Below are 14,250 nucleotides of genomic sequence, written 5' to 3'. Positions count from 1 at the left end.
GGATAATTTTAGTGATTTTCTTTTTTTTTTTTTTTTTTTTTTTTTTTTTTTTTGAGACGGAGTCTCGCTCTGTCTCCCAGGCCTGAGTGCGGTGGCGCCATCTCGGCTCACTGCAAGCTCCGCCTCCCGGGTTCACGCCATTCTCCAGCATCAGCCTCCGGAGTAGCTGGGACTACAGGCGCCCGCCACCACGCCCGGCTAATTTTTTGTATTTTTAATAGAGACCGGGTTTCACCGTGTTAGGCAGGATTGTCTCGATCTCCTGACCTCGTGATCCACCTGCCTCGGCCTCCCAAAGTGCTGGGATTACAGGCGTGAGCCACTGCGCCCGGCCATTTTCATTTTATAGTATGTTGTGTGGCCAAAAAAAAAAAAAAAATGAGCAGTTGGTAATTTTATCCAATGAGATGACTACAGACTTGATATTTTGCTTTTGTTGTTCCTTTGTGTCACTAAGAGTTGATAATTTATAAAACTGTGAAGTGACCTCTACGTGTCTAAACAAGACACACAGGTCTAAATCTATTTTTCCAGCTTTATTGAGGTACAGTAAACAAATGAAAATTGTTTATATTTAGGATGTACAACGTGATGATTTGATATATGTATACATTCTGAAACAACAACCACAAGTTAACTAACACATCTATCACCTCACATGTTTACCTTTTCTGTGTGTGGTGAGAACAACTGATAGACTCTTAGTAAATTTCAAGCACACAATACAGCATTATTAGCTACACTCACCATGCTATCCTTTGCACCCTCAGAATATATTCATCTTATGAGTGAAGGTTTGTACTCTAATACCTCCCCAGTTACCTACCCCTTCACCCCAGGCAACCATCATCTACTCTCTGCTTCTATGAGTTCAACTTTTCATTGCAGCACTATTCACAATAGCTAAGATACGGAAACAATTTAAGTGTGCTGTGATGGATGAATGATGAGAATGTTGTATATATACATGATGGAATACGATTCAGACATAAAAATGAAGGAAATCCTGCCACTTGCAACAATGTGGATGAACCTGCAGAACATTATGCTAATAATGTTCTGGCTGAAATAAGCCAGACACAGAAAGACAAATGCTATAGGATCTCACTTATATGTGAAGACTTAAAAAGAAAATGACCAGGTGATATGGTTTGGCTGTGTCCTCACCTAACTCTCATCATGGATTGTAGTTCCCATAATCTCCACGCGTTGTGGGAAAGACCTGGTGGGAGGTAATTGAATTGTGAGGGCGGTTATCCCCATGCTGCTGCTGTTGTGATCGTGAGTTCTCATGAGATCTGATGGTTTTATGAGGGGCTTCCCCCCACTTCGCTTTGCACTTCTTTCTCTCACCGCCTTGTGAAGAAGGACGTGTTTACTTCCCCTTCCACTATGATTGTAGGTTTCCTGACGCCTCCTCAGCCATGCTGAACTGTGGGTCCATTAAACCTCTTTCCTTTATAAATTACCCAGTCTTGGGTGTGTCTTTATTAGCAGTGTGAGAACAGACTAACACACCAGGCAAATTGCCCTACCTCATACTTGCTTTCTGAAGTTTCCAGAGATTTCCATTTGAAAAGAATGCCTCTTCCAACTCTGCCTTACCTAGTAACCTCCTCATCTACACCACAGTGACTTCTCCTATGAAGCGACCTTCACTCAGTTATTTCAAGGATTTAAAAAATAAAAATGTTTTCTAATAGTTGACAGGGGGGTGAACTAGAAATATCCATTGTAAATATCTTTTAAATATACTGGAAATTATTGCTTACATCTTAAAGCCATTTGTCACTGAATACTAAAACATCAAACCATTGATTTTTAACTGCTTCATTAAAATATAATTCACATACTATAAAATGTATGTATTTAAAGCATACAATTCAGTATATTTTAATATATTCACAGAGTTTTGCAATAATTATCACAATCTAATTTTAGATATTAACATTTATTGGCATCCTTGAATATACATATTTCTGTCTTTATTTCACTGTTTTAACAGTGAATGACAATTATCTCTATGTAGAATTGTACAGAGGTTTAAAACACACCTTTTTGTAAGCAAGTCAACAAACTAAAATATGTTTTAATAAATTACGTAAGAAACATGGAAGAGGGCCGGGCGCGGTGGCTCACGCCTGTAATCCCAGCACTTTGGGAGGATGAGATGGGTGGATGATGAGGTCAGGAGTTCGAGACCAGCCTGGCCAACATAGTGAAACCCTGTCTCTACTAAAAATACAAAAAATTAGCTGGGTGTGGTGGCACGCGCCTGTAGTCCCAGCTACTCAGGAGGCTGAGGCAGGAGAATCGTTTGAACTTGGGAGGCGGAGGTTGCAGTGAGCCGAGACCGCACCACTGCATTCCAGCCTGGGTGACAGAGTGAGACTCCATCTCAAAAAAGAAACACGGAAGAGAGAGCACTTTCAGCACATGCTGGAGACTGTCTCTTCCTGGGTAAAAATAATAAAAATTAAAGAAACATATCCATCATATTGTTATAAAAATTCAAACAATGCCCTTGGGTCTGTAGAATTAAATATAATACTCTTCACTGAGAACCCAATCCTCTCATCTACTGTCACTAACTTCCCAAAGAGGTGTTGACAGGTTAAAGCATATGTTCTAGTAAGTAATTTTTCTATTAACTTATATACATATGTAAACATACACATACATTTACAAAATGCAATCTTCCTTTATGTGTTATTTTGTGACTGGCTTTTTCACATAAAATATATCTTGGAGATCTTTGTCTATCTGTACAAATAGATCTCCCTCATTCTTCTTATAGCTGCACTATTGTTCCATAGGATAGTTCACTGTAATTTGGCCACTTTTCTACTGAGGAACACTCATGTTGGTTTCAATTATTTGCTATTATCTACAATACTCAAATAGACATATGTGTATATTCATCTTTTGCCATATTTGCTAGTTTTATTTTATTTTCCTAGAAATGGAATACTGGAGCAAAGTGTACAAGCATTAATATTTTGATTAAAAATTATGTTTCAAAAAGGATTTGCCAATTTATATTCTCATCAGTGTATGAGAGTTTTTATTTACTCACATGCTTGACTACAGGGTATATTACGAATGGTAGTGAATTTTTGTCAATTTGATGATTGAAAACTAATTTCATTTTTTAAATTGGTATTTCTCCACTTACTAGTGAGATTGTATATATTTGCATGTATTTATTAGCTATTCATATTTTTTCTGTGAATTACTTGATATCCTTTACCAATTCTCTAATTCATTTACAGATATTCTTTACATATTCTATATATTTATTATTTGCATATGAATAGCAAGTATTTTTTCTTAAAGTCTATGTCTTGCCTTGTAACTTTATGTTGTCTTTTATTGTACGGAAGCTTTAATTTATATTTAGTTAAATTGTTTCTTTTTTTCTTATGACTTCTGGGTTTTGTGACTTACTTTCAATTGTCTTTTTAGGGTTTTGTTGTCTTGTTTTGTTTGAAATGACATACTGAAATCCTACATTATATTGCAATTTACTTTTTTCTCTTTATACTGCATTGTGGACATTACTAAGCCTAACTAATGTAGATCAAATGTATTTATTTTAATTTCTGCCTAATTTATAATATTGAATGTATTTCCTTAGCAATTCCCGCTTTTTCTTTTCTTTCTTTTTTTTTTTTTAAGACAAGTTCTTGCTCTGTCACCCAAGCTGGAATGCAGTGGCACTATCATGGTTTGCTGCAGCCTCCAATTCCTGGGCCCAATGATTCAGTAAGGCAAGAAATTAAAAGAAAAAGAAAAACTTCTGGGCCAAAGAAATCCTGCCTCTGCCTTCCAAGTATCTGGGACTACAGGCACATGCCACCACACCCTGTTTTTTTCAGAGATGGGATCTTGCCATGTTGCCCAGGCTGGTCTTGAACTCCTGACTTCAAGTTACTCACCTCAACCTCCCAAAGTGCGGGGATTACAGGCATGAACCACGGCATCCAGCCAACAATTCCCCTTTAGATGAACATTCAAGTTAAGTACTCTTTGCCACCACAAATAGTGTTGTAGCAATCATCTTTTACACTGGATGGTTTCATTTCTACAGGACAGAATCTTTGTAGTGGTATAACTTAGCCATAGCTATGTTTACTTACACTTTTAATAGATACCGATTAGTTACTTTCCAAAAAGTTGAAGCAATTCACATTCCTATCAACAGGGAACAAGTAGGAGGACCGTTTCCCCTGTAGGCTCAGTAGCAACAAAAGTTGTTGCTTTTTCAAAAAAAAAAAATACATATTGCTAATTCCCTTGGTGAAAAATCTCACAGGAGTGCTAACTAATCAGTTATTTTAACTTCAATGAGTTGCCTATTTATAACCTTTTCCTATTTTTCTATCAAGTGGTTTAAGGTGAGGAACATTCTTAAATAAAACAGGAAACCTAAAAATAATAAACACATTTTGTATATCAAAAGGCAGTGCAAATGAAATTGAAAATGTGGAGTCCAAAAGATATTACAAAACACGAAAAAAAAGAGCTCCCATAAATAAATGAGAAAGAGACAAGTAAGCCCAATTGTTGAACTGCATTTGGATAGGAAGAAACACACTTGGGCTTCCCTGCTATATATATAGATATATATATATGTATACATATATATAGATATATATATCGATATATATGTATACATATATACACACACATATATGTATACATACATACACACACATATATGTATACATACATACACACACATACATATATAGTGTGCATATATAGTGTGTGTATATATATAGTGTGTGTGTATATATATACTGTGTGTGTGTATGTGTGTGTGTGTGTATATATATATATATATATATAAAACCTCCTTGGAATAGACAATGTCTTCATACAGAGGACACAAAAATTACCAATCATAGGAGAAAAAAGCAATATACTGGACTACATCAAAATTGAAAACTTCTAGCTAACAAAAGTCACCTTAAAGGAAGTGACCAAACAACCCACGAAATAACTGAAAATACTTAGAGTACGCACACGTCTGACAAAGGAGTTGTATCCAGAATAAAAAGACCAACAGGCCAACTTTAAAACTCAAAAAAAAAAAAAGACACTTGGAGAAGAGCTTCAAGGTGACTGACTAGAGGTGCCCAACATTCGTCTCCTCCACAAAGAAGGAGCAAAACAGATAATCACACGTCAAATAGAGCATCTAAGAGAGAATGCTGGAATTCAGCAGGGAAGTGACAGGAACCATCCGAGGTACAGAAGGAGAGAAAAGCAAGACCAGATGAGCTCCCCAGTACAGGGGAAAAGGTAAGCGAGAGATTCCCAGGGGTCCACATTCCCACCACAGATTCCTGTAACCCTGGCCATGGGAGAGCCCCTCAGCTCTTGTGGGCCCTGAGACAGCATAGGATGCTGCCTGTACTTGTCCACGTGATGGCATTGTTCCAGCAAGGGAGTCATGCTGGGTACCACATACACACTTTAGATCCAAGCAGCTCCAGCACGTGCCATTTTGAGAGCCCAGCCCCCATGAGGATTGCCTCTTGCCCTGGGGCCCAACAGGCCTGCATCTCCACATCCCTAGAGCCCCCCTGACATCTCCCCTTAACCACTTGGAGGGCTACAGCAGCATGATGCCAGCTAGACCAGCGGTGTGACTGGGTCTCCAGCACTCTAGCCCACACAAGAATCCTACACCCCAGGGAATGGGCAATGCAGTGCACCAAGGAGGCTAGCTCCATGACAAAGGAAACCCAAGTGCATGAGCCTGAGAGCCACCTGCCTGTGGCTGCTGCCACTGACAGCAACCCCACGTCCCACCCCTAGCAGCAGGGCTGACACACAATTGCACGTACCTTCATTGTGTCTGGGAACCACCCCACCCAGATGCTGTCCCAGGGCTTGAGGGAAGACTTGCCCCACTTGCCACCGCTGCACTTCCAGGCAATCACCTGGGAGCCTGGGGATTGTTCTGCCCCACCTCTTGCCATGGGCACAGGCATCAGGAGGCCCGCAGCAGACCCAGCGCCACACTGTGACACAGGCTCATACAAAAACCCCTCCCTGGGATGCCCCTACCCCCAGCCCCCACTGCAGCTATGAGGAAGGAAGCTCTGGCCACTCCCCCTGGTGGCATCTGCTCATTATGGAGTCCACACACCCCTCACCCTCGCCCCCACAGGTAAGGGGACAAGTGACATCCTGTGACCAGCAGCAGGATCCCTGGAGGACACCAGCATCTTGGGTTTGGTTTTCCCACCAACCATCATGCAGTCATGGGGATGAGTTTATCAGAGGGCATTTATGCCACTAGGAGGAATTTTCATGGACAGGGATACGTGGTCTCCCTGGGGGAGTTGACTCAACACTGATTGCTTGATGATACCATGGGGTGATGCAGAGAGTACCCTCTCCCTCCAGGGAGAAGCTGGTTACCCTAGAGTGCAGTGTCCTGGGAACCTTCCCATTAACCTAGCCCTGACTCCGGGAGTTTCAGCCCCATCTTCCCAGGTCTTGCCCCAATTGGGATGGACCTGGCCAGTGAGGCCCGGCTGGTCCCCCTCAACAAAATGGAAGCTCCATCCTTGATCCCTGGACCCCTCAACCTGGTTTTACATTGGGTGGGTCAGGTGGGATAATGGCTACCATTTCCTTATGCAAATGGGGGACATGAGAGAGTCTCCAGAGTGTGGTCCTTAAATACCTCCTCCTACTAAGGGAAGTGGGATCAGTGGGGGATCCCAGGCCTGGGGCAGGAAAGGGACATGACAAGACAGGACCTCTCATCCTCTGAGAAATCAGGAGCCACTGAAGCTTCCGGAGCAATGAAAGAAAATGAGGTGCCCCCTGAGGAGGTGTTCAGTGGGCAAATGTTTATGTTTCGTAGCCACATCGTGATCACCAATTCAGTATAACCGCAGTGGATCCCACATGTCAGATGTCCTCACATGCTGGAGCTCACTCTGGCTGTATGTTGTTCTGTTCACCCTGGAGTATGGCCGAGCACCAGATTGTCCATTATCAAAGTGGTGAATAAAAGGGAAGAATCTACATTTCTTCTTTTTTTCCAAAGCAGGAAGCACACTCCTAGGTTCATAGCTGCTGGGCCCTCCCTTCACTGACACACTGCAGCTCTCACAAGAAGAAGGTGAACGGAAGCCTCAACCCTCTGTCTTCCTTCTCATCTGAAGCACAAAGTTATCGATCATCAAACACAGCTAACGTCACTAAAAGAATGATGAACATGGGTGGCTTTGCTGGAAGTAACCACATGTCCTAGGAAGCAGTTATGCCAATGTCCAGCCTGAACCCCACTGAGCCTCTTGATGCTAGAACAATTTTTCAGGAAAAGAGAAGCTAAACGAAGCACTGGGTTCCTGCTCAGGGAGGCGGTGGCTGCATCCTGACCGTGGGAAGGTCTCAGGACCAGCTCTCCGCTCCTGCCACTCCTGCCTTGCCAGGAAAAGCCTGACAGCAATTTGGGAGACAGCTGCAGATAGAATGGGCCTAAAAACACATTCACCACTGATAACATCAAGTATTTACTCCACATAGAAACTAAAGTTAAATCCACAAATACGTAACGCACCACAAAGTCAACTAAAAATATACACAATGAAATTCACAAGACATTTGGTGAGACCCTTGTTAACTGTTTTTCGTGTCAAGAAATCATTGATTCTCTCCATTTAAGTTTGTGATGGCTTTCGCATTTGCTTCAAACTATTGTCTGAGGGAATCGTTTACTCTGTTGTGGGTGAGTCAACATTATTTGAAAATCAAAAATTATGGGGACTCGGTGATGGGAACCTTGGGGATATTATTATTCTTTTGTCTCCCTATTGTTGTGTTCAAAGATCTTCATAATAAAATGTACAACTTATAAAGAGGTTGAAGCTTGGGGACAGCATCCAGGGGTGGAGTGGACCCTGGCAATGTGCCCAGGAGGTCCATGGAGATGAGGGAGACCTGGGTGATCCCCTCTCCCATGGGCTTGACCTGTCATGTTCTGGAAATGGATCATGCAAAGGTGGAGGGACTGAGATGCCTGAAATTCAGTTCAGCTCACGGCTGGGGCAGGGATGGCTGAGACTGAGCTCCATAGGGGCTTTCTTTCTGCTCATTGTGGAAAAATCCCCCAGACCTTGCATCTCTTGTCCTTGCCCTTGCTGGGCCACATCGCTGCTCTGGTGAAGGCAGCTGCTGTGTCCCTGATGAACAAGAAACAGTGGGGGTCCCAGGCCCAGGCATTATGGATTAACCAAAGCAACCAAGGCCTCTGAGAGGCCAAACTCCCCACTATCAGGGACTCTAAGATGAGGGTGTCTCTGAATGAGAATGCAGGTGCACATGGTGAGGGGTTGAGGGGACTGAACAATGGGAGGGAGGTACAGGGGGAGTGGGGCCTGGCAGGATGGGGTTGTTTGGGGCAGTTGAGACCCCTTGGATGCCTGACCTTGCCTGTAGCCCCAAGGTCACACTCACCCTGCCCTGACCTTATGTGACCCAGCCCTGACTCTAGTCCAGAATAAGACTCTGACAGACTCCCCCCGACAACCACAGGATGCACATTCTGTGCCTGGGATGGTGCCTTTGCTCATTTGACCGGATCCTCCCCTCACACAGGCTGACCATCACAGACTCAGCCACATACCAAGCACAAACTCACTCCACCCCAGAGCCTGACTTTAGAATTAGAAACTTTATGGTTGAGATCTCAGCCATGTGCTGGTTAACTCTGGACCTCACCCATGTGATTACAACTGATCATCTGTGTGCCTCAGTCTCCTCCCGAGTCCCAGAGCTAGTGACATGAACACCAGTATCTTGTAGGAAGAAGGCACTGAGGTCCCAGAAGGAAAGTGAGGTACAGAGACCAGGCTTAAGTGACAGGAAGCGGCAGCTGTCTCAGCTGTTTTGGAAGCCTGAGAACTGATTTCCTGGACCTAAAGTAAGGGATGCTGGCCTCATGCCCCCTCAGGCCAGGACCCTGCACTGCCTGCCTGTGGCCATATTTAGACAGCATATGGCCTCTGCTGGCACTGTCTGGGGACAGCAGAAAAGAGTACTGGAGAGTGGACGTGGGAAGATTCTATGTAAAATTCAAGAAAAGTAAACTTTCAAAAGAGCCCGTGGGGCCCTCCCAGGCCTGCCAGGCCAGCTCGCAGCTCCAGGTGGGGACCCCAAGCATCTCAGAGCCACAGAACAGCCACGGCAATGTCCCCTGGGAAGCAGCACCACTTGCCACTTGCTTTGGCTGTGACCTGCATCTCGGGTCTGCTCTCTGTGCATCTTGGCTAGAAGACAGCTGGGAAAGAGGCTACACTCTTCTCCAGGGAGAGGGGCCCAGTGGAAACTGCATTAACCAGGCACACACCAGCTGCCCAACCTGCTCAGGAACGGCATGGGCCACATGCCTGACCAAAGGCCTCTCCCCAAACCCTCTTCTCCCTTGGAGACCAGGACCCTGGAGTCGCTGTCTGGAGATCTGGCCAATGGACCCCAAGGTTGTTTGTGGTTCCCTTGGAAGAAGAGGCAAAGGGCCTGAATGCCTGCAGCACATGCCCAGGGGCTAGACAAGGACACTGCCCTGGAGAGGGCTTCCTTCAGACCCTGCTGTGGGGCTTGTCACTCTCCATGCCTTCTCTGCTGCTTCCCTGCTTGACTTCAGCCTCACAGCATGTGGGGTATAACTGGCATGAAGGGCAGGAAGGTGAGGAGGAGGTTCCTAGGCAGGTGCATGGCTGCAGCACAGAGAGACCAGTGCTCACCAGGCCTGGTGCTTGGCATACTCAGGGGCCTGGAGGATGGGTGCATGGAGTTGGTTTGTGGGAAAAATGAGGCCTTGTTGTGGCAGGGGATGGGGAGCCGCCTGGGCCTGGCCTTCGGTCTGGTAGAGATGAACACCTCAGGCTGTGCAGTACCTGGCCCTCAGTCTGTCAGAGATGAATACCCCAGGCTGTGCAGCAGCTTCAGTGTCATCCAACACCACACTGCCTAGGCAACACCTGCCCACAGTGGCTTGGACAAGATGCCCCTGTCAGCCCCTGGGCTGTAACTCAGTGGGCCAGCATCTGCCCAAGCCACAACTCCTGGGAGGGGCTGGCCATTGTCCCTCCTGACTCAGTTGCTCTCAGCTCCCTACTGTGCCATCGGGTGCTCTCAGGACAGATGCTTCCAGGACAGGCTCTTCTACAAAAAAGGGGCTACCTGCTGGGCCTGGAGTCACACCATAGACAAGGAGGCTTTTGGACACCTAGGCAGGGTCACTCTGCACACATCTCATGAATGAAAATCCTCATCAGAAAATACATCACCGTTCCTCCAGGATGTGACTGTTTCTAGAGAGGGCCTTGTCTCTACCTCCTACTCCCTCCTCCACATGCTACAAGAAATAGAAGCAGCAGCATAAGAAAATGAAGAGGAACAAGAAAATGATGATAAGGAGAAGAAAAGAAAAAGAACAGGCAAGGGAATCAGGAGGCCTATTATAGCTTTTGTCCCCTCCCTGATTCATGAAATTTAAAAAAGCCCAAGACTATCCCAACAAAAAACAAGCAAAAAGATACACAAATAGTCACTACCCAAACTTTGTTAATAATGACACAATGCTGCCACTCACGCCTGGCTCAGGACCTACCAGGAGGAGGGCGCCCTCCAGATTCTGCAAGAGAAGCGGAGGAGACTCCTCCTTCCCCAGGCTGCGCCTCTACTGCTGCCACAGAGGCCCACAGCTTCCCACCCACCCCAGGCCAGGCCGAGCCGGGCGGGTCAGCCCTGCAGTGCTCCTACCCACCTTCCCAACCTCCAGACTTGCTGCTGCTGCCACCACTAGCGCTGATGCCAATACAACCACTGTTCCTGGTGCCCTCAATCCACTGGTCCACCCTACAAGGCTCCTACCATCTGGACACCACAGCAGCCCTGCCCTTGCCCAGGCAGCAGCCAGCCGCCCTCCTACTGCTCTGGTGCTCTGCAGTCTCCATTGCTGCTCTCCTACCGCTCTGGTGCTCTGCAGTCTCCATCGCCACCACCAACCACAGCAAGGTGAGCTGCAGTGCCCCCAGCTCCAGCCTCCAGCATGGAATAAGTGGCTCCTCCTCCTGGCATGGAACAACTGGGCAGGCAAAGTCAGATAAGCCTAGAATAGGATGCAGAGAGTGGTCGCATTAGAGTCTCACCTTGTCATGCTGGCCACTGGGTGGCAGGGGCCGGTTTTAGCAAAGGCACTCACACCTACCCTCCAAAGTCCAGCCTCCCTTTTTGGCCCAAGTTCACCAGGAACTAGGGCCTGGGGTGGGGACTGGAGACACCACAGTACAGTGTCCAGGCTTCCCACTCCACACGAACCGCTGGGCCCACCCTGGCTGCGCTCCTCAGGAAGCAGAAGCAGCAGAAACTCAACCCCAGCCAGCCCTCCCCACCCAAGTGCCAGTACCCGTTCCTGACACCTCCACCCACAGGGCTCTGTCACTCCCTGATGTCCACTACTGTGTGCCCAGGGGTCCCAGACGGTCTCAGCAACACATGGTGAGAGGGTGCGCGCCTGGGAACCACAGTGAGTCTAGGGGCCGGGCCGTGCTCAGGATCCCCGCAGAAATGCTGTGTGCTGGCTAGAAGCAGGAGGATATGGCCCTCTAAAGACTGGAGTCCCTCTCACCTCCTCTGACCACCGCTGTCACTGACACCTCCGCTGCCCGCCACCAGGGGGGCAGTGCAGCCCTCGATAGCTCCCCCAACCCTCCCCCACAGCCGGCAGTGTAGCACCCGATGGCAACCCCAACCCGCCCCTGCCTCGGACACTGCAGCACCAATGGTGCCCGCAACCCACCCCCTGCCTTGGGCAGCGCAGCCCGGGATAGCGCCCCAACCTGCTCCCTGCTGTAGGCAGTGGCTGTAGACAGTGTAGCCATGGGTAGCGACCCCAACCAGACCCCTGCCGTGGGCAGTGATGCCCCGATATGGCACCCAAATCGCCCCCTATCGCGGGCAGTGCAACCCTGGATAGTGCCCCTACCTGCTCCCCACCAGGAGAAGCAGCCCAGGACAGCACCCTCAACCCACTTCCTGCCTCCAGGCAGTACAGCCACAGATAGCACCCAAACTTACTCCCCACCTCGGGCAGTGCAGCCACAGACAGCTCACCTAAACCACCCCCTGCCAAGGGCAGTGTAGCCCCCCATAGCACACCCATCCCGCCCCTGCTGCAGCCAATGCAGCCCCAGATATCACACCCACCCGCTCCCTGCTAGGCAGTACAGACCCCTGATAGCACCCAACCCACCCCTCCACCACAGGCAGTGTACCTGGCCCTCAATAGTGCCCCCAACCAACCCCCACCCCCACCCCCTCTCCATGGGCAGTCCAGCCCCGGTACCAATCCCAACAACCCCCCGCTACCTGTCTCAGTGTAGCCCCCAGAGAGGGCCCTCAACAGCCCCCTCCGCACTGCCAGCAGTGTAGCACCCTATAGTGACCCTAACCCATCCCCCACCACCAGCATTGCAGCCCCATATAGTGCCTCCAACCCGCTCCCCACTGTGGGCAGTGCAGCCATGGATAGTGCCCCCAACCACCTCCCAGATGCAGGCAATGATGCCCTGGATATCACACCCGCCCCCATCCACCACAGGCAGAGTAGCACAGGATAGCAGCACCCACCCTCACCACCAGCAGTGATGCACCCACTAGCCCCCCACAACCTGTCCCCAACAAGGGCATTAGGGCATTGCAGCACCCGATAGTTCTACCAACTCACCACCTCCCCTCGGCCGCGGGCAGTGCATCCCCAGATAGTGCCCCCAAAACACCCCACTGCCGCAGGAATTACAGCTTGGGATAGCGCCCCAACCCATCTCCAGCCATAGGCAGCGCACCCCCGGATAGCGCCCCCACCCCACTCCCCTCAGCGGGCAGTGACGCCGGAGATACCACACCCAACCAGCCCCCCAACACGGGCAGTGACGCCCTGGATAGGGCCCCCAACCTGCCCCCCACGCCACAGACAGTACGGCCTGGGGTAACGAACCTATTCTGCCACCTTTTCACCATTCTGGCTGCGCTGTAGTCACCCTCGCGGCCACCAACCGCAGCAGCGAAGCGAGCCACTGTAGGTTCCAGCCTCCAGCATGCGCGGTAGATGACTCTAGCCTCTGGCATGCGCGGCAAGTGGCTCCTCCTCCTCCTCCTCTAAACCCGGCATGCCGACGCAGATGAGCCTGGAAGGGCGAGCCGCCCCTCTTGGCATCCTTTACATACTGAGTTTAATGCAAATGAAGTTTCTGAACTACATAGTCTGATCGGATGAGAGAAACCTCTAGGCCTACTCTGATTGGACTTTGTTATCATGTTCTGATTGGTTATCCTAAGACTTGCTCTCATCCAGTCAGAACATGAAAATAAAGCGCAATCAGAGTAGACCTGGAGGTTTTTCTCTCATCCAATCTGAACATATAGTCCAGAAACCTTACTTGCACAACCTCTCTCTTGTGTGTGTGTTTGGTGGGGGGGGGGGGGGGGGGTCTTGCCATTCCGGGCACTTCTGCGTCTGCCAGCCCATGTGCTCCATGCCCAGATTAGAGGAGGAGTCACCTGTCCCACGCTGGAGGCTTAAAAGCCTGCAGCAGCATGGCTCGGCTCGCTGCAGTTGGTGGCGGTGAGGGAGACTAGACTGCAGCCAGAGTGTAGAAAGGTGGCGGGGTAGATGAGCTATCCAGGGCGCACTGCCTGCGGCAGGGGGCGGGGAGGGGGACAGGTTGGATGCACGATCGATCGGGAGCTGCACTGCCTGAGGTGGGAGGGTGGGCGGATTGAGGGCGCCATCGTGGGCTACACCCCGGTGGTGGCAGGCGTGTTAGGGGCAGTATTGGGTGTTGCACTGCCTACAGCGCGGGAAGGTTGGGTGCTTTATCGGGCGTCATTTCCCGCAGCCGCGGGGAGGCTTGTTGGGGTCGCTATCCGTGGCTGCACTGGTCGCGCTGGAGTACGGGTTGGGGGCGCTGTCTGGGACATTAGTGCCCATGGCGGGGAACTTGTTGCCTGTGATATCCGAGGCGTCACTGCCCTTGGCTGGGGGGCTGGTTGGGGGCTCTATCTATGGGCTACACTGCCCACAGCCAGGAGCGTGTTAGGGGCGTTATCGGGGCGGACTGCCAGTGGCGGGGGTGGGGGTGCGGGTTGGGTGCTATCGGGGGGCTGCGCTGCCTGGCAGGGAGTGGGTTGGGTGCGCTATTTGGGGTTGGACTGCCGGCG

This window comes from Pongo abelii, chromosome 23 (assembly GCF_028885655.2).
Source record: "Pongo abelii isolate AG06213 chromosome 23, NHGRI_mPonAbe1-v2.0_pri, whole genome shotgun sequence".
In the NCBI taxonomy this organism is placed as follows: Eukaryota; Metazoa; Chordata; class Mammalia; order Primates; family Hominidae; genus Pongo; species Pongo abelii.
The sequence above is the reverse complement of the archived record's forward strand: the minus strand, read 5'-3'. Positions refer to the sequence as shown.